The sequence below is a fragment of the Chenopodium album genome, chromosome 10, assembly GCF_948465745.1.
Source record: "Chenopodium album chromosome 10, dcCheAlbu1.1, whole genome shotgun sequence".
Taxonomy (NCBI): domain Eukaryota; kingdom Viridiplantae; phylum Streptophyta; class Magnoliopsida; order Caryophyllales; family Amaranthaceae; genus Chenopodium; species Chenopodium album.
Window position 1 is genome coordinate 51998070 of NC_137843.1, and position 24149 is coordinate 52022218.

Below are 24149 nucleotides of genomic sequence, written 5' to 3' on the forward strand. Positions count from 1 at the left end.
AAATTTTAGAACATAGGAATAAAAATTTAGAATATAAGAAAAAAATTTAGAACATAGGCTTAAAAATTTTAGAACATATAGAAATAAAAATTTAGAACTTATAGGAATAAAAATTAAGAACATAAGCCTAAAATAATTTAGAACATAAGAATAAAAATTTAAAATATAGAAAAAATTTAGAAGATAGGCTTAAAAACAAATTTATAGGCAGAAAATGTTTAGAACAAAGGTTTAGAATATAAACATAAATATTTAAAACATTATAGAAAAATTTAGAAGATAGGAGAAAAAATTGAATATATATTTAGAACATAGGCGTAAAATATTTAGAACATAGGTTGAAATTACATTTAGTAACTTAGAACTTATGCTAAAACCTATTAGCTCAATTGGTAGAGCACTATGCTAATGCATGGAGGATGTAGGTTCGATTCCTACATAGGTTATCTTTAATAAACCATAATAACTCAAATGTTAAAAAAAAAATTAAAAAAATCAAATAAAATAAAATAAAAAAAATCAAATTAGCACTAAGTTATTTAGTAAGCAACAAAATTGGTTTGAAATGATAAGGATTGTTCCACTATTTTTGAAAATGTTAGTCGGACAATATTATTAAATCAAAGCAAATTCTGCCAAAGTTATGAAACTTTGAGAAAAAATTTCAGTCCACACATAAGTTGACTCACTAACACTAAGTGTGCTAGAGTATTACCCGCCCAACGAACATGACAATAATTAAAAGAAGCAAAATCAACTTTCAACCTCTTAATATCCTCATGGAACAGCTTCAAAGGAGAGTAAGATAGTCAGCACAATAGTTAGTGCATCAAACTCCAACTCAGTTCTCATGAATCCTATCTAACCAGCATTCTGAATTTCAAATCTTGCTGCTACAACCTCGGCTGGTTCTACCTCCTATCTTGCCTTCAACCTTTGCATAGCTACAACCATTATGCTTTTCATCTCATCCTACAAAATCACACCCAAACCCACTGAATTACCAACAGCTAAGTACACATCTGCAAAATCACACCCAAATACCTGTTGTAGGGAGTTTTCAGCTATTCAGAGCACCAACAACCATAGTAGCAAGCAAACACACACTGAGCATACTCTAAATAATCACCCAGCATCTTTGAGTAATTTACAGCAACCTAAATAGGATCAGACACAGGTCCTTGATGCAAACATTCGTTTCTACATAACCAAGATGCCTAAGCCAGCATATACAAAATTGCTAAGCTCCTTATTGTCAATCCTATCAGTCACCCACATGAGACGCTCGGAAAAACTAGAGGTTGGAGCATCAACTAATAGCCCCACATACTCACTTTGAGCCCATATTACAACAACATCATCGTCATCATGGCACTCAAAAATAGCATGTAAAAATGTCTCACTAGCAGACGCTATCAACAACAATATGGTGATGGTAAACCTCTTATTCATAGCAATACTACCTTTATGTTCTAAATTTTTTTCTACTTAATAAAATTATTTCTTATGCTCTAATTTTTTTCAGCCTATGTTTAAATTTTTTCCCTATGTTCTAAATTTAATGTAACACCCCCAAATCTCCCTCTACGGAAATACTAGTATAATACGTATAATTATACCGTAGAGATAGACTTATGCGTATTACCTCCGCGTGGTTACGCAAGGCTACTCAACTTACTAACAAAACAATACTTTGCAGCGGAAACTTCAAAACTCTTCTTTATTAATAATAACTATAAATAGAAACCATTGTTATGAGTACTCAATTTAAATACAAGACCAAAATTCTTAATTTAGTGAAACTAAATCCCGGGACTCCAATGCATCAATTTATTCACTCCACCTGAAATAACACTGCTTACCATTACAGTAAACAGGGTGAACCAAAACAAATAGGAAATACGGGTTAGCAAAATATGCTAAGTACGGTAAGTGCAAGATAATTAAACTCCATTTATTTGCAAACATGCTTTTGAAATCAATGCCAATAATTAATCCAATAAATTCAAAACTCATGATTCAAAACCGATTCTCAATATTCCAATATCCATAACCAATAAAACCAATACCAATTATTTAAAACCAATTCCTCATAATAAACTAATTAAACCAATTCCTCTCCCAAGTGTGCACACCTCCCAAGCTAGTCTCCTTATGTAACAAGACTATTCTTGAGGAAAGACCCGGTCATACAAAGTCCAAGGCCTTATCAATATACCAAATCCGCATAGTGGGATTACTAACATGCTTATAAAACATAAATAATAATAAATCAATGATTCAATAAATTCTCTTTTAAATCCAATAATTCAACCTTTAATTAATAATAATAATAATCCAAACCCTTTTTTTTTTGTTTTTATAAATACAACATGCTTTCAAAACCAATCCTTTTTAAACATGAATAATAAATTAATTATTTAAAACATGATATAAAATCAATACTCCAATCTAATTATTAAAACCAATCTCTTAAACATACTTTTATTTCATAAACCATAATTCAAGTCAATTTAATTCAATCACCATAAAATCATTCAAACATGCTCATTCAAATCAATCTTTTTTTTTTCAAGGTATCTAACCACCTAACGCACCTTGATCCTCGCTTAGCAAAAACACACAAAAGGAACCTCAAGATTCTTGATCGAACACACCCTACAAATAAATATAACCTTAATCAATATAAGGTTAACAAATAATCACAAATAATGAAATTAAAAAACCCCCAACTATATGTACATGAACCTTTTAAATTAATTTTCATAAACATCATTAAAAATCTAATTTTATATAATTAAAATTACTCATAATAATTTTTATAAATCCCCCATAATAATAATAATAATAATAATAATTGAATAAGAGAAGAGAAGAACAAAAGATAAGAAACCAAGGAAAAGAGAAGAATTGGATTTTCGTTGGAAAGAATAGGCAGAACTTGCAGAGGCTATAACTCCTTCGATATAACTCCGAATTGGGTGATTCTTAAGCCTAACTTCAAGGATTTTTCGAGAGGAACAATCTTCTGTGAAACAGAAATACCCCAAAAACTGACCAGAAGTGCCTGAAAATTGGATTCAAAGATAAACGGGATGATTTGTGTAAAAAGAAGAGAAGAAAAGGAGAGAATTAGTGTGAGGTTTGATCATAATTAAAGGGGTATTTATAGGCTAGCATGTGTATGAATTATGATAGGAAAATTTAGGAAGAATTATGGTAAGTAGGGTTTAAGGGATTACTTGGAGAAGTGAGTAAAGATTTAAGGAAAGTTTTGATATTAAAGAGATTGTGTATAATTGAATATGGAAGGTATGTATGTCATGAAAAATATTAAGGAAATTGGAATTACTTGGGGAATAATTAAGAAGAATGAATGGCAAGAAAATATAATGATTGGATATTAAAAATATGGAGAATTAGAATTAAGGAAAATAGGAGAATTTGGGAGATAATTAAAAATATAATTTTACCAATTAAATTCCCCCAAAATATTTCATGAGGGCCGAAAATATGGAGCTTACAATAGCTCTAATTTTTGGATTCCTCTAGATATATTTAGAAAGATTTTGCTCGGTTTTTAAGGAATAAAATAATTGTATAAATAATATAGAATAATAACGAATTAATTAATTAAATACCAATTATTTACCAATAAAATAACCAAGAAAAGTCAGATTTTCCATACATGGAAAATCCGAAAATCCTAGCTAGTTATTAGGTAATTTCGGCCATAATAATTAATTAAATAAAAAAATTATTTTGCTTTAATTAAAATATCTGAAATATGTAAATAATCCGGTTTTTAAAATAGGATAAATGGATAATAAATCTTATCCAAAATAATAATTTATTTTTTTAAATTACTTTTGGCGCCAAAATTCAAATATCATTTTGGCTCCAAGATTTAAATAGTAAGTTGAATTACTAAAATACCCTTTTTAGAAAATAATAATTAATTAATTAATTAATTAGGAAATACATATAAAAATACGGGGTATTACATTTAATTTTCAGCTTATATATGTTCTAAATTTTTGTCCTCTGTTTTAAATTATTCTTATGTTCTAAATTTTTTCAATTTATGTTCTAAATTTAATTTTCAGCTTATGCTCTAAATTTTTTCGTACATTCTAAATTATTCTTATGTTCTAAATATTTCAACTTATGTTCTAAATTTTTCCTAGGTTCCAAAATTATTTTTGCTCATATTGTAAACCCTTTCCTACTTTCTAAACTTTTTATATGCTAATGTTCTAAATTGGCTTGAATTGATTTATGGGCAAAATATTGGCTTGAAATGATTAATGACTATGGAAAACTTTGTTAACTTTAAAATCACATATAGTCATACAAACTCTCGTTTTCACATTATAATAATAAACCTACGTGGGATTCGAATCCACACTTTTGTGCATTTGCACAATGCTCTACCCGTTAAGGTAGTAGGTTTAATGCGGTACTACTAGGACTAAATGATCTAACAACTTGATAAGAAATACAATAAATAACACCAACTGCATTAGAACATAAAGAAAACATTAGAACATGAAGGTAAATTTCAAAACATAAAAAGTAATATTTAAAACTAGAGGGTAAACTTTAGAACATGTAATGAAAGTTGTAGAATATAAAAAAAAAACAGTAAAACATAGAAATAAACTTTAATACATAAAGAGAGAGTTTTAGAACATACAAAGAAAACTTTAGAACATTAAGGATAAACTTTAGAACATAGTAAATGAAGGACTTGCCTATAACATTTTGATTTAGAATATAGTGAATTACTTTAGAACATACAGAAAAACTTTAGAAAGAACATCTGTATAAACCTTAGGTAAACTTTAGAACATAGTTGGAAAAATTTAGAACATGTAAGTAAACTTTAGAACATAGTTGGAAAAATTTAGAACATGTAAGTAAACTTTAGAACATGTAAATAAACTTTCGAACATAGGAAGTAAATTGAAATGACAAGGCATCCAAAGCTAGCTCCAACCAAAAAATTTAGAAGCCCTTAGTTGTGCATACAAGTCTAGCGAATTACTCGACCAGTTGCTATATGGTGTACTCATCCTATGTTTATCTAGCCCTCAAGCACCCCAAACGTGATGTGGAGACATTCAAAACCCAATATAGTAGGCAGTAATCATAATGCTTCCTTAGCCATAGCCAATCAATATCCATAATGGAAGGTTACCAAGACTTGTATGAAGGAGTGTTTTTATTTTTATTTTTATTTTTTTTTAACTAATTAAGTTATAAGAAAAGTATATATGTGGTGGAAAGCAAAGGAGGAGAAATAGTGTGTATGCTCATGCCTTTGTTGTTTTTAGGAACATGGCCTAATGTATTAGCTAGCCTTCCAAGAAAGACGAGGCTAACTTCCTCAATATACATATCTTGGTTACTCCATTTAGTCCATTATTACCAATCTCATTGCTGCTTTGATCATAGTCCATACTCTTAGTCAAATGGGTGATGCCACTCATGCCAGACCTAACATGCCTAATTTCATCAACATAGAGTGAAAATTATAGAACATAGAGTAAAAACTTTAGAACATAGAGTGAAAACTTTAGAACATAGTAAGAAAACTGATATTAAAGCATAAAATACAACTAAAATTGCATGAATGAGTAACAGAGGAAGGAGAATTGTATTCGACATCAACTAAATCCATCAACATGCAAAAACCTAATTTCATAAACATTAAATGTAGCAAAAAATGCAAACTGAAATTAAAATCAAAATCGAACAAAAATCGAACTGATGAACCGATGAATAAGGAAACAAACTGATTTTGTTTTTTTCCATCTATCAGAAAGATGCAAAGAAATAGAAATCACAACAATATATATATATATAAACCGAATAGAAATCGAAGAAATAAAAATCGCAAAAATAAAAATTGAAAAAATAAAAAACGAATAAAAATCACAACAAAATCACAACAACATCGAGCATTAAAGCGCAAAAAAAATCGCAAAAATCAGGAAAAATAATCAGGGAAATAATCGATGAATATAACAAAAAAATTTGCATAAATATCGAACAAAAAATCAAAATAAGAAAACAATTGTATAACAATTGATAAACTTACAATAACTTATTTAAAAAGCCGAGAAAATTCGATCAATTCCTTGCTTTTGAGCTAAGCTGCCGAGGAGAGAGAAGCAGTTGGAGAAAGAGTAGGAGAGAGAGAAGCTATTAAGGAGAGAAAGAAATAAAAGCAACGTAAATTGGTTTGAAAGAAAAAAAGATTAATTGTATAAAATTCTTAATATTACGTAAATGCCATTACTGAGATTAATTTGAGTGGTTAGATCAAAAGCTAATAAACGGTTGAGATTGGTTCTTATATAGAGGAGGGTTCTTACACGAGCCTTCCTCTATATATATATGTGTGTGTGTGTGTGTGTGTGTGTGTGTGTGTGTGTGTGTGTGTGTGTGTGTGTGTTTTCGAGCAAAAGAGAGGTATAATTAAGTAAGTTAACCCTAAAATAATCTTTATTGATTTATAATCAACTAATTAGAGCTTATTCTTGTTTATATCAAACTTTGTATTAGAGTTGAAGCTCTTAAAAAGGCAAAAATTATTGATTTATAATTTATTTATTGGTTAGCGGTTAACCGGTAACCGTACCGCTAAGAAATGAGTAACCGTTACGGTTAACCGTTCCTTAACGGTACGGTTACGATTCGTGTTTTTAAGTAACCCCTCTAGTGGTTAATTGTACCGTTAAGGCTTAACGGTACGGTTAACGTAACGTGAACATCCCTAACAGTCTCCCCTTCGTTGCGAGGTGTTTCGGGGGGGTTAAAGGGGGTTAGCTAGCCGGATTAGGTGGTTAAGGAGGGTGTTGAAAGGGAGGGGGAATGCCGAAGCGACACTTCATGGTTTTTTTTTTTGGTTTTGGTTTTCCAACGCAGGAGGAGCGAAGGGAGGGAGTGGTTTAGGGGGTCGACGGTGTTTTTTAGGGGGTTGGGAGTGTCAGCCTTTCGTTTTAGGGGGGTTAGGGAGGTGGCCCGCAGCGGTTTCCGATGGTCTGAGGGTTAGCCTAGGGTTTCACGGTGGTAGGGGTAGGTGGGAATCATTTTTGTTTTTTTTTTCTTTTTTGTTTGTTTTCTTTTTTAAAAAATGTTTATTTTTCTTTTTTTCAATTTTTTTTAATTTATTTAAATTTTATTAGACCAATCACGTGCTGACAATTGACTTTTTGTAGAAAAAATAAAAAAGATTACCCTTCCAACATGTTAATGGTCATTGGGACCATTGGAGGCAAACATACTCTATAGTTAGAATTATTAGATAATAAATCTTACTTGGGATTATTAAAAGTAAATCGGTCATGGTTGAGTTTATTAAAGTGTATTTTTTCACAATTTTATGTCAAGCACTCTGCTTTTACATAAATCACTAATTTATTTTATTTATAGCCCTTTTATTTTCAAATTTCATTTTTAATTACCTTTCTCCTAAATACAATGAATCGAGTATTCGAGTGTACGTGTTTGCAAAAGAGAGAGTCAACATCACAAGACAAAAAATGTTTTATCTCAAAAATCATATGACAACAAAAGGAGTAGTCTATTATTCCCTTAACCTTATACTAGGTAGCATTTAACTCTTTCATCTTATATCAATGCGAGATAGTTATTTGTGTTAATTGAAAAGACTATACATACTTCAATTGTGTATCAATTAGCTCTAATAATAATAAAAGTCCGAGCAATCACTTGTATAAATATATGCAACACTTCCTTCGTTTTTTCAGTAGCAACCATTTGACTTTTTCTACTATTTATTTGATGGCTTTGGATTCTATTTTCAGCTAATACAAACAAATTCTATTATGCAATACTGTAATATGTTGTTAGTTGGTTGTAAGATATATTTCCATAATATTAGCGTTGTATAATTTATACTATGTAATACAAAATAAAAGATATTACGGAGTAACAATTCAATTTCTCTATCGACAAACGTGTCAAGTCAAACTCCTACAAATAAAAAACGGTTGGAGTAATAATTGCACTAAGCTTCTAAATTAAGCACATTTTTAGTGCATCATAATTATGGAGGACCCTACATTATCACTGAAATGATAATGAAAGGTTTATTAGTCATAAAACACAAAAATGAGTACGGAGTAATTTTTCCAAAAGTCAAGTGTGTCGGTATGATCGATGGAGTTGCCCTTAAAAGCCATGCATGCCACAACACAAACTAATTGAATAAACCATCCAATTAAAAGGAGGAAAAAAAAAAAAAAAAAAAAGGGAGGAAAGCAGTTGAAGGTATTGATGTATCCATGGTTAGCCATGGGTCATATAATTCCATATCTTCACCTTGCTAACAAACTTGCCGAAAAAGGTCACATCGTCACTCTTTTGCTACCAAACAAGGCCACCTCGCCACCGCGCTAGACCTCACTCGCGTTGAGTTTGAGTCTATTTTTGTTAGATTTCAACCCGACCTTGTCTTTTACGACTTCACCTATTGGGTCCCCGAGGCAGTGCTTGCCTCTGGGTCCCAAACCAAGTGTGTGGCTTACTATATTGTCTCTACCGCGGCCTTGGCTTTTAGTATGGTCCCATCTAGGGACCCACAAAAGGACAGGGCCGCGGTAGAGGAGGGTGCGTGTGTTGCTTGTGCTCCACCGGGCTACCCTTCGTCAATGGTCATCCTAACAGAGCCAAAAAGGATGCTTGGCTTGTACACGCCATTTGGCGAGGGGGTGACCTTCTACAAGCGGATCACCACGTCGCTCAAGAGTAGCGACGTCATTGCCATCAAGACATGTCGAGAGATAGAAGGTAAGTATTGTGACTACTTGTCTAAGCAGTACGATAACAAACTTATCCTCCTCTCGGGCCTAGACCTTCCCGAACCTCAAGAGGCAGAGCTAGAAACACGTTGGGAAAATTGGCTAAGCCAATTCAAACCCGCATCAGTGGTTTTTTGTGTCTTTGGAAGTCAAGTTGTACTCGACGTGGCACAATTTAAAGAGCTCCTACTCGGGTTTGAAATGACAAAATTACCCTTCTTAGTCGCGTTCAAGCCCCCCACGGGTTGCACAACTGTGGAGGAAGCATTCCCCGAGGGGTTTTTAGATAGGATCGGTGATCGAGGAGTGGTAACAGGAGAGTGGGTGCAACAACAACAAATACTTGAACATCCATCAGTCGGATGCTTCGTTAGCCATTGTGGCTCAGGGAGTATATGGGAGGCAATATTGAGTAAAAATCAGACAGTGTTGATACCACAACTACGAGATCAAGTGTTGTTCTCAAAAATATTTGCGACGGAATTGAAAGTGGCTGTGGAAGTAGAACGAGGAGAGGATGGAATTTGGGTGTCAAGGGAGAGTTTGAGTAATGCAATTAAATCTGTGATGGATGAAAATAGTGAGATTAGTGGTTTGGTTAAGAAAAACCATGATATTTTGAGACAAAAATTAGCTCAACCTGGATTAATGAGTGGTTACTTTGACAAATTTGTTAAGGATTTGCAAGCACTCGTTACTTCGTTAGTAATAATGTAGTGTGAAATTGTTTAGTGTCTCCTTTGCCATTTGTTTTTTTGTCTTCCGGTTGAATTCGTTGATATGTACGTAATAAATTATGTGTTCTGTACGACATTGTAATGCTTCCTATTTATCAAAGGGTTAAGGTTATTTAGACTATTAGGTAGTCTTATAGTTTTTGGGTTTGCAACGGCAAGTCACCTTATGTTAGATGCGAAGTTTTTTTAAGATATCGGACCTATTGATTATGCTCTTTTTTTTTTTTTTTTTTTTGAAAAAATACACTTTAATAATCCCAACTTTGCCCAAATTACTTAAAATAATTCTAACTTTTGATTATTATGCAATAATCACAACTTTGACTTGCGTTTTCTTTCTTCAATCCCAAACCGGTCAACAAAAGTCAACTGCCTATTACTCTAGGTAACATGACATGTGTCAAGTAGTAATTGGTCCAAAAATTTTAAAAAAATTAAAGAAAAAATCAAAAGAAAATAAAGGGGAAAAAAAAAACTAAGCAACAACCAGCCCACAATCACCCGCGGTGGCCGCTGCCAACCCTGAACCACCTCCTCCATAGCTCCGACCCCGGAAACCGCCAAATCTCTGCGAAAGTTCACCCAAAACCGCCGATCCTTGCGAAATTGTCATCCCTCCCTCCGTAGATCCCCTAAACCAACGATAACCACAAGCCCTAACCGCTGCCCATCACCCCAAAACCACCCATAACCTAAGCCCCTGACCTCGAAACCATCTATCTCCCCTCCCTCCAGCCCGAAACCACCCATAACAATAACCTCAGCCCTCGAAATCACCTCTTCCTCCCCTGAAACCACCAAAAATGCAACTCTCCTCCCTTTCTCTCTCCTCCATGTACCGAAAATCGCAATTAAAAGGGTGAGAAAAGCTAGTTTCGGTGTGAGGGGAAGAAAGGGAGGTCGGAAATGCATCATTAGGGGGTCGACTACGGTGATTTGCGGGTGGGCTCGCCGGTTGTGAGAGGACAACCATCAGCGTTTGGTGGCTGAAGGTGTTAATTTTTTTCCTTTTTTATTGTTTTTTGAATTAAATATTTTTTATTTTTTTTTTAACCAATTAACATGAAACACGTGTCAAATAATTTGTTTTAATTTTTTTTAACATTTCCTTCAGGTAACCGTTAATCCGGATTGAAGAAAGAAAACACAAGTTAAAGTTGGGATTATTGCAGAATAATCAAAAGTTGGGATTGTTTAGGGTATTTTTACCCCGCCATGTGGCCTAATCGGAGGGCGACACGTGTCAGCCCAAGGATAGTCCAAAGTGGACCATTCCCCGCTTGACACGTGTCATCCCAGATATTTGGGAAAATGTCGGCCTTCAGGCCCAAATCCCGAGAAAGCCGTAGAACGGCGCAGCCCACCAATGATTAGGGTTTGATACCCTAATCAGGGGCACAATTCCCAAGGACCCTATAAATAGGGAGATTCCCCTCTTTTGGAGGGCACGTTCACATTTTTAAGGTATTCATTGAAAACCGTCCCTTTGATAGAGACAACTGAGCTTGGAATCCAAGCAGATTCCCACCTTAATTTCCGCACGTTTTACTCTACTTCAAGTTACTAACTTGAGCGTTGGAGGCGGAGCACCATCCAACCGGTGTCTCCGTTAATTTTGCAGGTACAGAGCCGGCAGGATCAGTCTTCGAGTTGTAACTCTCCCGAGGGACAAAAAACCCCAAAACATTTGGCGCCGTCTGTGGGGAGAGTACCTCAAGATGGTTCAAAACTCTGTACCGATTCTCAACTCTACCTCTCTACGTCCGGATACCCAGACGGGTAACTTGGATGACTTGCAACCGGTTATTCAACCGATCGGGTTCGAAATTCCCCAGCCTCCACCTCAGCCTCAGCCAGAGGTATTCACTGAGGAGGAGGATGAGGAGGAAGATAATGATGTTGAGACTTACATCTCTAGGGATGGATCTCTCATTTCTAAATCTATTCGTTCCAGGGATCAACTGGAGCGAAATGAAGACCAGGCGGGCCCAAGCAGGCGCCCACCTGGAAGGCCAGACGGGGAAACCCAGAAGGCCAAAGGTCAAGCCCCAATCACCCGAGATGAGCTCATGAGATTCATGACCTCTTTCAAAGGTGAAATCAAGGCTATGATCAACAAAAACAAGGCAGGCTCTAGCAAGAGTCAGCCGGCTAAAAAGACTCCCACTTCTGGAAAGAAGAAGAAGCCGGTCAAGGACAGGCAGCCAACTCCTCATCCAAAGGAGAAGGCAGCCGCAACACTTGACTGGTCTAAGATTCTGATGCCCTGGCGACCCCAGCCGGAGGCACAAAATGCGTCTACCTTCGATGCACGACAAGTCATCGATCGAAGGAGGCGGCAGCAGTCTGAGTCAGCTTCCACTTCGAGCTTTCCAGACAGCTTCAAGCAAGTTTCTGCAAGGAACTCTGTGTCCTTGCATGAGAGTCGGACAGGCGGTAAAACCGTCAACACCGAACCTCAGCTGATGATAGGGTCTATACCATACGCACCCCAGGCGCAGTATGGGCAATATGGCCTCCAGTTCATGCAGCCACCTCCTTTTGGAGGTCAGGCGGCATATACTCCTGCCCAGCCTCTGGACTGGCAGCTTCGGCTAATGAGGCTAGGCGAACAGCCGTCTGCCTTTGCAGCCAATATAACCGAGGTGGCTCAGCCGACCAAGGTTAAGAATGTTTTGGTGGGCACCTATGATGGTACCACCAACCCGGAAGACCACCTGATGGCATATACCAACCTCATGTGCTTACAGGGGTGTGACGATGCCACCTGGTGTCGTTGTTTCCCGGCTACACTGAAGGGCATTGCCCAGCAGTGGTTTGGCAACTTGCCAGCCGGTTCTGTTGATAGTTTCAAGAGGCTAGCCTTCTTGTTTGCTACCAACTTCTCAATGAACATTCCTGCCAAGAAAACGAGCCTTGATTTGAGCACCGTTAGGCAGGGTGAGAGAGAAGGGCTACGCGCCTATGTCAGGCGGTTCAACCTGGTTAGAATACAGATCCAGGGGCTGTCTGACGAGGTAGCATTCACAGACTTTTTCAAGGGTCTGAGAGACGGGTCGGCTTTTAAGTTCGACCTTGTCAGAAAAGGGGCATTTACGCTACAGGCGGCCCTGAGGGAGGCGGAAAGCTATATACAGGCTACCGACCTCTGCACGCCTGGTAGCCAGTCAGACTCCAAGAAGTCTGACAAACAGAGAGACAGCCGGCCAGCTCAGCCGGGTAATAAAAAAGAAAAGAGCGGAAAGAGAAAAGAAGTCTGGGCGGTCAGCGATTCTGAGCAGCCGTCCCAGAAGAAGAAGAAAGAGTTTAAACTGTACGTCCCCAAGTACGAGTTTAACAAAGACCGCAACTCCATCCTCATGGAGGTAAAGGACCGGCTGTCCATTGAGAAGCCGAATCCATTGAAGAGCTCCGTCCAGTCACGGAACAAAGATAAATATTGCCAGTTCCATGAGGAGGTTGGCCATGACACCAACGACTGCTTTAGTCTGCAGCGGACGTTGGACCGTCTGGCTGACAAAGGGCTTTTAAAGTCCTACATTTCTAAGTCCCCAGCCGGGGCAAAAAAGAAGAGCAAGGGTCAGTCCTCCAAGGCTACCCAGCCGGCTAGTAGTTCGGATACAGATAAGGATCCGGTCTACACTATAGCAGGCGGATTTTCATGTGGTGGCCCTACCATCCGGGGCACCAAGAGCCATCTTCGAAAGATGGACAAGGATGATGATGAGCAGGCGTCTGCCTCCTCCACCTTCCCAGACGTCCTCATAACTGAGAAGAACAGGGGTAGCGTCCGCCGTCCGCATGACGACCCGGTCGTCATTGAATGTAAGGTTGCCAACCAGCTGGTTGGACGGATCCTTATTGACACCGGCAGCTCGTCGGACATCATCAGCCTCCGGTGCCTGCAGAAGCTGAAGTACAACTCCAGCAGCATGCATCCGGTTACCCACCCCTTGGTCGGTTTTGGGGGTGGGATGGTCTACCCAGCCGGCAGAATTGATTTGCCCATCCGGCTGGGAGAAAAAGGCCAGGGACGGCATGTTGTCGTCAGATTCTTGGTCGTGGAGGAGTTGACCGCCTACAATATTATCCTTGGTAGACCAACCCTCAACGAAACCAAGGCGGTGATCATCCCGTCTCTCATGCTTGTCAAGTATGAGCGGGATGATGGCTCTGTTGGTTCCCTGAACGGGGATCAGAAGACGGCTCGGGAGTGTTATCTCTCAGCCGTTAAAGATACTGTGGCCTCAGACGGCCAAGGGAAGGAACCAATAGACCTTGACGCTGTCAAGGATGCCAACCCTGCCCCACCAGCCGTTGGTAAGAAGAGAAAAGCGCCTCTGCTGGTGGAGGTGAAAAAAGAGAAAAAATAGCAATCACTGACCGGCGAACGGCTGGAGAACACATTGATCTCGTTCTGGACGATAGCCGTCCAGAGCGGACGGTGAAGGTTGGGACGGCTGCTAATGCTGCTCTGGGTGCAGACTTGCACCTTCTGCTGAAAGAATTCAAAGACATCTTTGCCTTTGAAGTGGAAGAGATGCCAGGCGTCAGCCCGGATCTCGCTGTCCACAAACTCGCCGTGGATCCCAAAAAGAAGCCCATCCGGCAAAAGAAAAGAAACCATGGCGAGGAAAGAAGTCAGGCGGCAGCTGCCGAAATCAAAAGGCTGCTAGACGCCAGGTTCATTCGGCCCTGCAATTTCCCCGACTGGGTGGCCAATGTGGTCCTTGTTAAGAAACCGAATGGGACCTGGCGCATGTGTGTTGATTACACAGACCTCAACAAGGCGTGTCCAAAGGACAGTTACCCGCTTCCAAAGATCGACAGTCTGGTCGACTCTACAGCCGGTCACGCCTTGATGAGCTTCATGGATGCCTACTCCGGCTTCCATCAGATACCCCTCTGGAAAAAAGATCAAGAGAAGACGGCCTTCGTCACTGATTTGGGGTTATTCTGTTATACTGTGATGCCGTTTGGCTTGAAGAATGCGCCTGCCACCTTCCAACGAATGATTAATACGGTCTTCATCAATCAACTTGGGAAGAATGTGGAGGCGTACATTGATGACATGATAGTCAAATCCAAGCAACAGGCGGATCACCTTGCTGATCTCCGAGAAACATTCACCACCCTCAGGCGGCATAAGGTCATGTTAAACCCCAAGAAATGCGTCTTTGGTGTTGAGTCTGGGAAGTTTCTCGGATTCCTGATTGATCAAAGGGGAATAGAGGCTAACCCCGAAAAGATACAGGCGGTAATTGACATGAAGTCACCCCGTTCTGTCAAGGAAGTCCAGAGGCTGACTAGTTGCCTGGCCGCCTTGGGGAGGTTCCTCAGCCGGTCAGGTGACAAATGCCTTTACTTCTTCCAGGCAATCAGGAAGAAAACCAGGTTTGAATGGGGAGACGATGCTGAGACGGCATTCCAGAAGCTAAAAGAGCATTTGCACTCTCTGCCTAGGTTGGTCAGTCCTCTACCTAGGGAGACGTTGTATATGTATTTGGCCGTCTCAGACCACGCTCTCAGTGCCGTTCTCCTTGCTGAGCGAGACGGCGTTCAGCTCCCGGTTTACTTCATTAGCCATGTTCTTAAAAATGCTGAACTCCGGTACCCCCTGGTTGAAAAATTTGGCCTTGCTTTGTACATGGCATTCAAAAAATTGAAGCCTTACTTTCTGGCTCATCCGGTGGTAATTTACACCGACCAGCCACTCAAGCGGCCAATGACTACCTTGGAGTCATCCGGAAGAATGCTAAAATGGGCTATTGAAATGCAAAGTCTTGAAATCACTTTCGAACCAAGAAAGGCAGTGAAAGGTCAGGTGTTTGCCAACTTCATTGTGGAAATGACCCGTCCGGTGGCTCCGGATAATCTTGATCAGGTTTGGAAAGTATATGTAGACGGGAGTTCTACGAAGAACGGCTGTGGTGCAGGCGTAATTTATGAGTCTCCTGAAGGGGACAGATATGAGTATGCACTACGGTTCAATTTTCAGGCCTCAAACAATGAGGCGGAATATGAAGCCCTGCTAGCCGAAATCCGTATGTGTAAGGCGGCAGGGGCAACAAAAATTGACGCCTACTCAGATTCGCAGTTGGTCGTTAGCCAATATCAGGGAACATATGAGGCAACTCACCCGGCTATGATCAAATATCTTCAGGCGGTCAAAGAAGAGGCTGGGTCACTTGAGGAGTTCCGGCTGAATCAAGTGCCCAGGTCTGACAATAACCAGGCGGATGCGCTATCGAAGCTTGCATCTTCCGCCTGCCATGATACGCCTCGGTCAGTCTTCTGGGAAGTACTTGAAAAAAGAAGCATCTTTGAAGATCCCATTGGAGTCCTAGACCGAAGCTCCACCTGGATGGATGGCATCCGGGCGTACCTCTCAGACGGCACGCTCCCTGATTCGCCACAGGAGGCAGCCGTTCTGAAAAAGCGAGCCGCAAGCTTTGAGTTGAGAAATGGAGAACTCTTCAAGGCGGGGTTTCTTAAGCCTCTATTGAAGTGTGTAACCCCAGAGAAGGGGAAGGAAGTTCTCGAAGACTTGCACTCGGGGTTCTGCGCCTCCTACATAGGCGGCAGATCTCTAGCCGTCAGAGCCAGACGGCAATACTTTTGGCCTACTCTAGAGGCAGACGCCAAGGAATTGGTGAGAAAATGTGACAAGTGCCAGAAATTTGGCAAACTTATTCACCGCCCGGCTACTGATCTGACGGTCATCCACAGCCCAATTCCGTTTGCAAAGTGGGGCATGGACATTTTAGGTCCTTACACGCCTGCACCAGGCGGAAAACGTTATATCTTGGTGGCTGTGGATTACTTCACCAAGTGGGTGGAGGCTGAGGCGGTAAAGAATATCAAGACATCAGACGTCATTTCCTTCATCTGGAAGAATGTCATCACCCGGTATGGGGTACCTATGTCCATGGTGTTTGATAATGGCCCTCAGTTTGAGACGCCTCAGCTAAAAACTTGGTTGGGAAATCAAGGGATCTCAACCTGTTTCGCATCAGTCGGCCGTCCCCAAGCAAACGGCCAAGTTGAAGCCTTCAACAAGCTGATCTCAGACGGCATAAAGAAAAAAATTGAAAGAGCCGGTGGCTTATGGGCTGAGGAATTAATCCATGTCCTATGGGCCATCCGGACAACAGCAAAGGGGTCAACCGGAGAAACCCCATTTCTCATGGTTTACGGTGCTGAAGCCGTCTTGCCCATTGAACACTATGAGCAGACTCTCAGAGTCATGTTATATGATGAAGAGGCAAACTGGGAGGCAATGCGCCTGGCATTGGATTCACTTCCAGAACGTAGGGGCAATGCCGCCTTGCGTCATGAGATTTACCGTCTGAGAATGACAAGAGCCTACAACAAGAGAGTACACAGGCGCCCCTTGAAAGTGGACGACCTAGTGTTACGGAAAATGGAGGCAACCGGTAGGGCTAATGAGCTTGGAAAGCTAACTCCTAATTGGGAAGGCCCCTATCGGATTTATGAAGAAGTAAGAGACGGCACCTATCGCCTGGAAACTCCAGACGGCAGGCGCCTGCCTAGAACTTGGAATGTAGATAATTTGAAAAAATACTACTTCTGAGATTTTGTAAAATTTTGTAAACAAGAAGCACATTAATGAGAAGTTGCTTTCTGTTATCATATTTTGTTTCCCGTCGGAACTCAGACGGGTCACCTGTTTTTTTTTCTGAGTTTGACACTTGAAAATTGAATTAACGTCTGATTGACGAAGAGGCCAATGGCCAGATAAGTAAGCTAAGCATAGAAACGCTTAGTGGCTATACAGCCGGTCTATAACAAGACCAGAGGCCAATGGCCGGATGGCTACTTCGACCTAAATTCGCCTGTCCCAACATGGACAAAGGCGTCCGGCGACACCCCTCCGGGTGCAATCGTCGCAGAGAGAAGCCAACCTGCTTACTCTACGTACCTATGCAGGCGGCCACAATTGGATGGCTGAATCAGCCATCCATAGGCGTCTGACCAGAGCAATCTAAGGAACGATCAAGTTTCGACAACCGGATGTCCAATGGACATCAGCCGGTGACCGACTGAGGTTCCTACTTAGATTACTTTCGAAAACACCCCAGGCGGCCATTTGCCTTCCTGCTCCATGAAGGGCCAGGCGGCCATTTGCCTTCCTGCTCCATGAAGGGTCAGGCGGCCATGAGCCTCCTGCCCCCAGGCGGCATTTGCCTTCCTGCACCATGAAGGGTCAGGCGGCCATGAGCCTCCTGCCCCCAGGCGGCATTTGCCTTCCTGCTCCATGAAGGGTCAGGCGGCTCTATTTGCCTCCCTACCCTATCAATGCAGACGGCCACAATTGGACGGCTGAATCAGCCATCCATAGCCGTCTGACCTGAACTGTCTAAGGAAAGAGCAAGTTCCGGAACCCGGATGTCTAAGGACATCAGGCGGGGACCGGCTGCATTTCTTACTTAGCGTTTTTATTTTTAAATTGTACACATCCTCATTTGGGGCAAAAGAGTTGTGCAACGGCTATTTAAATTCTGCTCAGACGGGAAACACCGTCTAGCTAGAAGCTGAGACGCCTGTTAATGTACGGCTGTATACTTGGTTTGGGGCAATCACTACTGTGATTGATTGACTTACAAACGTATCATGCTCTTTGCAGCATCAGACGTTCCCAAGTCAATCAATCAGCTTCACTTGAAACCAACCACACAGCCGTCCAGGGGCAAGACCAGCCGCATACTTTTGATAAGTTAGGCGGAGAAAATTGCAGCCGCATACTTTTGATAAGTTAGGCGGAGAAATTTGAAATGCAAAAATTTGAAAGCTCAAACACAAGCGCAAAGTAATAAAACCGACTCAGTCGGTGCATTCATAAAAGATTTCCGTCCAACCAAACGGCTGGATGGATCAATTGTTATCAAATATTGTTTGCAAGACCCGGCTCTTCAGCCGGTAAAAATACAAATATACTCGGCACGCAGGCCGGAAAAACAAAGTGTTTGGCATACTGCCGCAGAAAAACTAAGGCTTGGCGCACAGCCGCTGAAGCTACTGCCCTGCAGGCGGCCCTTCCTGGTTCCTCTCGCCCTCCTCAAGGATTTCAACGTCTGGGGCTTCTGGAGTTTCAGGCTCCGGTTGTTCCGTCTCAGCCCAGGCGAGGAAGGACTCAGGCTCTGGCTCACCTCTCTCTCGCAAGTAGACGACTTCGTCAGCATACTTGTGAGCCAGGGCCCAGACGCCGTAATCCTTTCCAGGATTCAAGGCATCCCAGGCGATCTTCATCATGGCCTCATTATCGGCGGCCATCTCAGCAACCAGACGGTCTTGCTCCGCCTGGAGGGTTGCTCGGAAGTTCTCCTGAGCTTTAGCCGCCGCCTCCTCCATCTGGGATATCTTCTTCTTCAGATCAGCATTCTCTGAAGAAGCTCCTTGAAGAGCCTGGAGGTTCTCTTTGGCCTTCTGGAGGTCCTCCTTCAGCTTAGGGAGATCCACCTCCGCCTGCTTCTGGGCCGCCTCTGCAGCCTCGGCCCTCTGGTTGGCCGTCTGCAGTGCCGCCTCCAGCTCTTGAATTTTGGCCGCCTGCGTCATTTCGGTTGCTTTAGTTTCAAGGTCGTTAATTATGGTTGAATGGAAAGCAACATCATTGGCAATGGAGGCGGACTCCTTGGCCCGTCTTACCTCATCCCGTTTGCGGGTGTAAGGGCGCTTGAGACCGTCTACCCGCAGCAAGGCCTACAAAAAATAAAGGTTAAGGATGCAGACGGGAAAGAGTGTAGAAATAGCCATTGAAAAATTGGTTAAGTGTACTACCTCCGCCAGAAGGGTGACGATGCGTTCAAGATTGAACGTCTCAATCCCTGAGATAGCATCCTTATCCCGTTTGCTTACAGCGCCCAGCATGGCCCTGGCATGCTTCTGGACGTCTGGCCAACGAGGCGATTGATCTGCATCACAATCAGCATCAGATTGGGTTACTGAAGCAGCGCCTATCTGGTTCCGACCGTCTGAGGATGACGTTTGCTGGGAGTGTGATTTCACTCGCAGCGGCCATCCCAGCTCAGACGGGGATTCAAAGGGATTCTTACCTGCAGAGCCGGCCAGGCGGGAGCCGCTGGCAGCCGTTGAAAGCCCCCCGGTTGCAGGAAGAGGACGGGCCAAGTCTAGGCCAAGAGAGCCTGACACCTGCTCATTCCTCCCTCCTATTCTCATTTGCCTCCCAGGCGGGGCAGTAGGAGTAGCAGAGGAGGCGGCCTTTTTAGAGGACTTGCTTGGGTTTGAGACGGGGGTCTCCTCCCTAGCCCGTTTGAGATTCCTCTCAAACGTCTTGTCCACCTTGCCTCCCTGAAAATACAACAACTTAATGTCAGCAGACGACGTGAGGAAACTTTGAAAGTTAACTCAAAAAGCAGGTCAGGCGTTTACCTTGGCCCTGAGCTCACGCGCCTGGGCTTCTGCCAAATCTCGGCGGATCTGGGCAGAGGACCGTCTGGGTGTCTTCTCTTCGGGCAACATGTTTAATGCTTCTCCTGCAAGGTCAGACGGAAAACAGTTAGAACATTAACAAGAAATTCATTTCTGACACAAAAGTACCCCAGACGGAAATGATTCAGGCGCATACTTCTATCAAACATGTGCCCTAGCCCGCAGGCGGCTAGGAAGCACTCGTCCCTGAACCAGGCGCTCTTTGGGATCCAGTTCTTTGGAACCTTTATTACTTCCCCGGTTGACAGGGTCGCGTCTGTGAGGCCGAAGAGATCAGCCTCAATTATTTTGTCAAAGTCCTCATCCGGAATTCGAGGAAGACAGCACTTCCGACCCATAAGGTCAGGCTTCTTATTGTACAGACGGAGCTCGTAGTTCTCCCGTCTGGTGGGAGCCGTGCACAGGTAGAACCTGTGTTTCCAGCCGTCGAATTTGGAAACCTTATCCAAGGTCATCATGTATTGGGGGAGTGTGGACAGAGTATACCACGCTCTGAACCCGCCTGGGTTGCGGCTGAGATAGTGCATCTTGGCAAACGCTTCCCAGCCGGGGTGAACCCCTTGGAATTCACAGGCGGCAACGTACCCCAGAATGTTTGCCCAAGAATTGGGGGAAAGTTGCCAGACTCCGAGGCCGTAGCCTCTCAAAATTGCCTTCACCGCCTGGTGAAGGGGGAAGCGAAGACCTGCCCTGAACGCCGCCTCGTAACAGCCGAAGTAGCCGTTTGCGTTGCGTTCAGTGTCCTCCCAAGAAATGGTGCCGTCTGGGGGAGGCACCCTTATACTCCACCCGTCTCCCATTGGGTGGGCTTTCAGGAAATTTGGAAGATTTTTCTCCATCAGGTCAATGTCTTTTGAGGAGACGTGGATTTTGAAGGGATCATCTTTCTCCTTCCACGTCTTCCTCTCTTCTTCTTCACTATCCTCAAGCGGGGGAAGATCGTCACTGCTTTTAGAGGAAGAGACGTCAACAACCCTTCTCGTCTCCTCCCCTGATAAAGAAAGGGAAACTGAGGCGGCCTCTTCCCCGCCTTGGTCATTGTCCTCTTCCCCGCTTTGGTCGCATTCCTCCAAAAAGGAATCAGGAGGAGTTGGGGGGCCGCGCGGAGGGGACCTTTCTGGAGCCGTCTGGTGTCCAGAGCCAGACGCCTCCCCCTCAGACGCTTGTGCGCCTGAGTCATCGCTCCTATAATTTGGATCTCGTGTCGTCTGCATAGTCCGAGCCATTGTGTCCTGCACAGGCGCGCAGATGGTCGGAATCCAAGCATGAGGGTGGTCCCAACACCCTGAGACGGCACTACCAGTCCTAGACTCAGCCGTCCCTGGTGAACGGCTGGATCCTATCCTAGGTTGTGCCGTGTGTGTTGGTGATGAATCCATTTATTGTAAGGAATATATACAAACGGAAAAATGAAAAAAGAGCTGAAAGAGTCAGAGACGGTACCTTTAGATTTGATATCTGAAGGTAGACGGTTCCGCCTGTGTTGGTGCGTCTGGGTTTCTTCAAATATGCGCCTGACTCAGACGGATGACTTCTGTTCTCTCTTTCAAGATTCTAAGTTTACTCTGAAATTTTTGTGAAGTGTGGCAAGATTCTGAGGGTAAACGGCTATATATAGAGGGTGAAAGGAGGGGCAACTCCGTAATTTACCCAGAAGTTAAACAGTAATTTTTTGGCGGTAAATTTACCATCGTTCAGCGAGTGACATGTGTCACAGATGCCACGCGGATTGCCACGTCACATCTGTGAGGGGCAAATGTTTAGGGTATTTTTACCCCGCCATGTGGCCTAATCGGAGGGCGACACGTGTCAGCCCAAGGATAGTCCAAAGTGGACCATTCCCCGCTTGACACGTGTCATCCCAGATATTTGGGAAAATGTCGGCCTTCAGGCCCAAATCCCGAGAAAGCCGTAGAACGGCGCAGCCCACCAATGATTAGGGTTTGATACCCTAATCAGGGGCACAATTCCCAAGGACCCTATAAATAGGGAGATTCCCCTCTTTTGGAGGGCACGTTCACATTTTTAAGGTATTCATTGAAAACCGTCCCTTTGATAGAGACAACTGAGCTTGGAATCCAAGCAGATTCCCACCTTAATTTCCGCACGTTTTACTCTACTTCAAGTTACTAACTTGAGCGTTGGAGGCGGAGCACCATCCAACCGGTGTCTCCGTTAATTTTGCAGGTACAGAGCCGGCAGGATCAGTCTTCGAGTTGTAACTCTCCCGAGGGACAAAAAACCCCAAAACAGGGATTATTTAAAGTAAACCGGGCAAAGTTGGGATTTAAAATGCATTTTTCCTTTTTTTTTTTTTTTTTTTTTTTTTTTTTTTTTTTTAAGTAAGTTCATATAGTTTTGGAATAGTTTTGCAATGGCTAAATAAAATTGTAGGGGAATGCAAGTCAGTTAATACGACTTGTTTTCTTTCATTTTTTAATTTTCCTTCTTTATTCTTTTTAAATTCCCCCCCCCCCCGGTTGTTTTATGAATACATACATAATACAAATAAAACATAAACCCAAAACCCTAATACTCTAAGAGAAGGTTTTGTGTGATTCCGTTTTACATGAGTCGTAAACCAGATATTCCTATTCTCCCTGCATCTTTCTTCAATTTCCCTAATTTAATTGTGATAATACATTGTTAGAAGTCATACTTGGCTTGATGATGATGCAGGACATGAGAAATTATGGTGTACAGGTATGAAATTATGACGATATTTTATTAATTATACAAATTGTGATGTTCTTCAAATTTATTACCACCCAGAAGAGAAGGTTTTGATATATACTATATACTATATATATATATATATATATATATATATATATATATATATATATATATATATATATATATATATATATATATATATATATATTATATAGTGTGGATCATGTGAAAACAGACATAAGGTTGAAAACTGAATCAGGTGATTTTTTGTGATGCGTTTTCCTCGTTTCACAAGCTTCTCCTTAAATATGAATATACTGAAGTAGTTGTAGTTCTGATTTTTTATTTTTATTATGAAGTTTTTTTATTCAACTCTTAGGTTGAAATGAACATTTCAATTGCAGATTTGAAATGAGCTATGATTGTTGATTTTTATTAAATTGACTTGTAATGTGGAAAGTGATTGACGATGAGAATAGTCTGAATTAAGAGATTTTGCATTTTAATTGTAGATTTTAATTGAGTTACATATTATAAATTTTAAATTAAATTGAGCACTATTATGTTTTGATTGTCGTAACTTTGTTTTAGATTGTGTAGATCAATTCATTGAAGATTATAGTTGTATGGTTAAGTTCCTCTGTAATCCATTTGAACAGAGTGTTTTGATTTGATTGCTCCGATTGATTATTTTGTTTTTGTAATCTTGATTTCGGTGAAGCTGATTAAATCGATATTGTTATTTGTATATTTTGGTGAAGAATTTTACATTTTCTCTAATTTAAATGCTTAAATGCTTTTAAGCAGTCTCCTTATAATTCAGACGACGTATTTTATTTTTATCTTTGTCACTTAAATATATTCAATTCATGATTCAAAATTGGAGAGGTATGGGCTGCTGTATGATATATGTCAAGAAAGTGGAATATGGAGGATGCAAAAGCCGCTGCAGCAAGGTATGAAATCCAAGTGGCTCATAGATTGCATGTTGCTTGACTATGGTTGAAGGTTATCATCAAAATTGATATAGTTATCTTGTTTTTGTATATAGTGACCTTTATGTAAATGTGGTCAAAATTGATATAGTCACCATACTTTGTATAATAGTGACTTTTACGAGAAAATGGTCAAAATTGATATAGTTACCTTATTTTTGTATATAGTGACCTTAATGTAAATGTGGGCAAAATTAGTGACCTTAATATGTTTTTGTAGATAGTGACCTTAATGTATATAGTTACCTTATTTTTATACATAGTGACCTTTGTGTAAATGTCATCTAAATTGATAAAGTTACCTAATTTTCATATATAGTGACCTCTGTGCAAGTGTCGTCAAAATTGATATTGTTACCTTATTTTAGTATGTAGTGACCTTTAAAGCGGTTGAATTGATTATATGTAAGGTTGGAAAGATCTTAGGGCTTTTAAACCAT

General features: G+C 41.3%; 1 pseudogene; it reads left to right on the forward strand.

The window, feature by feature from the left end:
• Positions 1–4548: 4548 nt before the first annotated feature.
• On the forward strand, positions 4549–10185 carry LOC145565378 (UDP-glucosyl transferase 79T1 pseudogene; annotated as a pseudogene).
• Positions 10186–24149: the final 13964 nt, after the last annotated feature.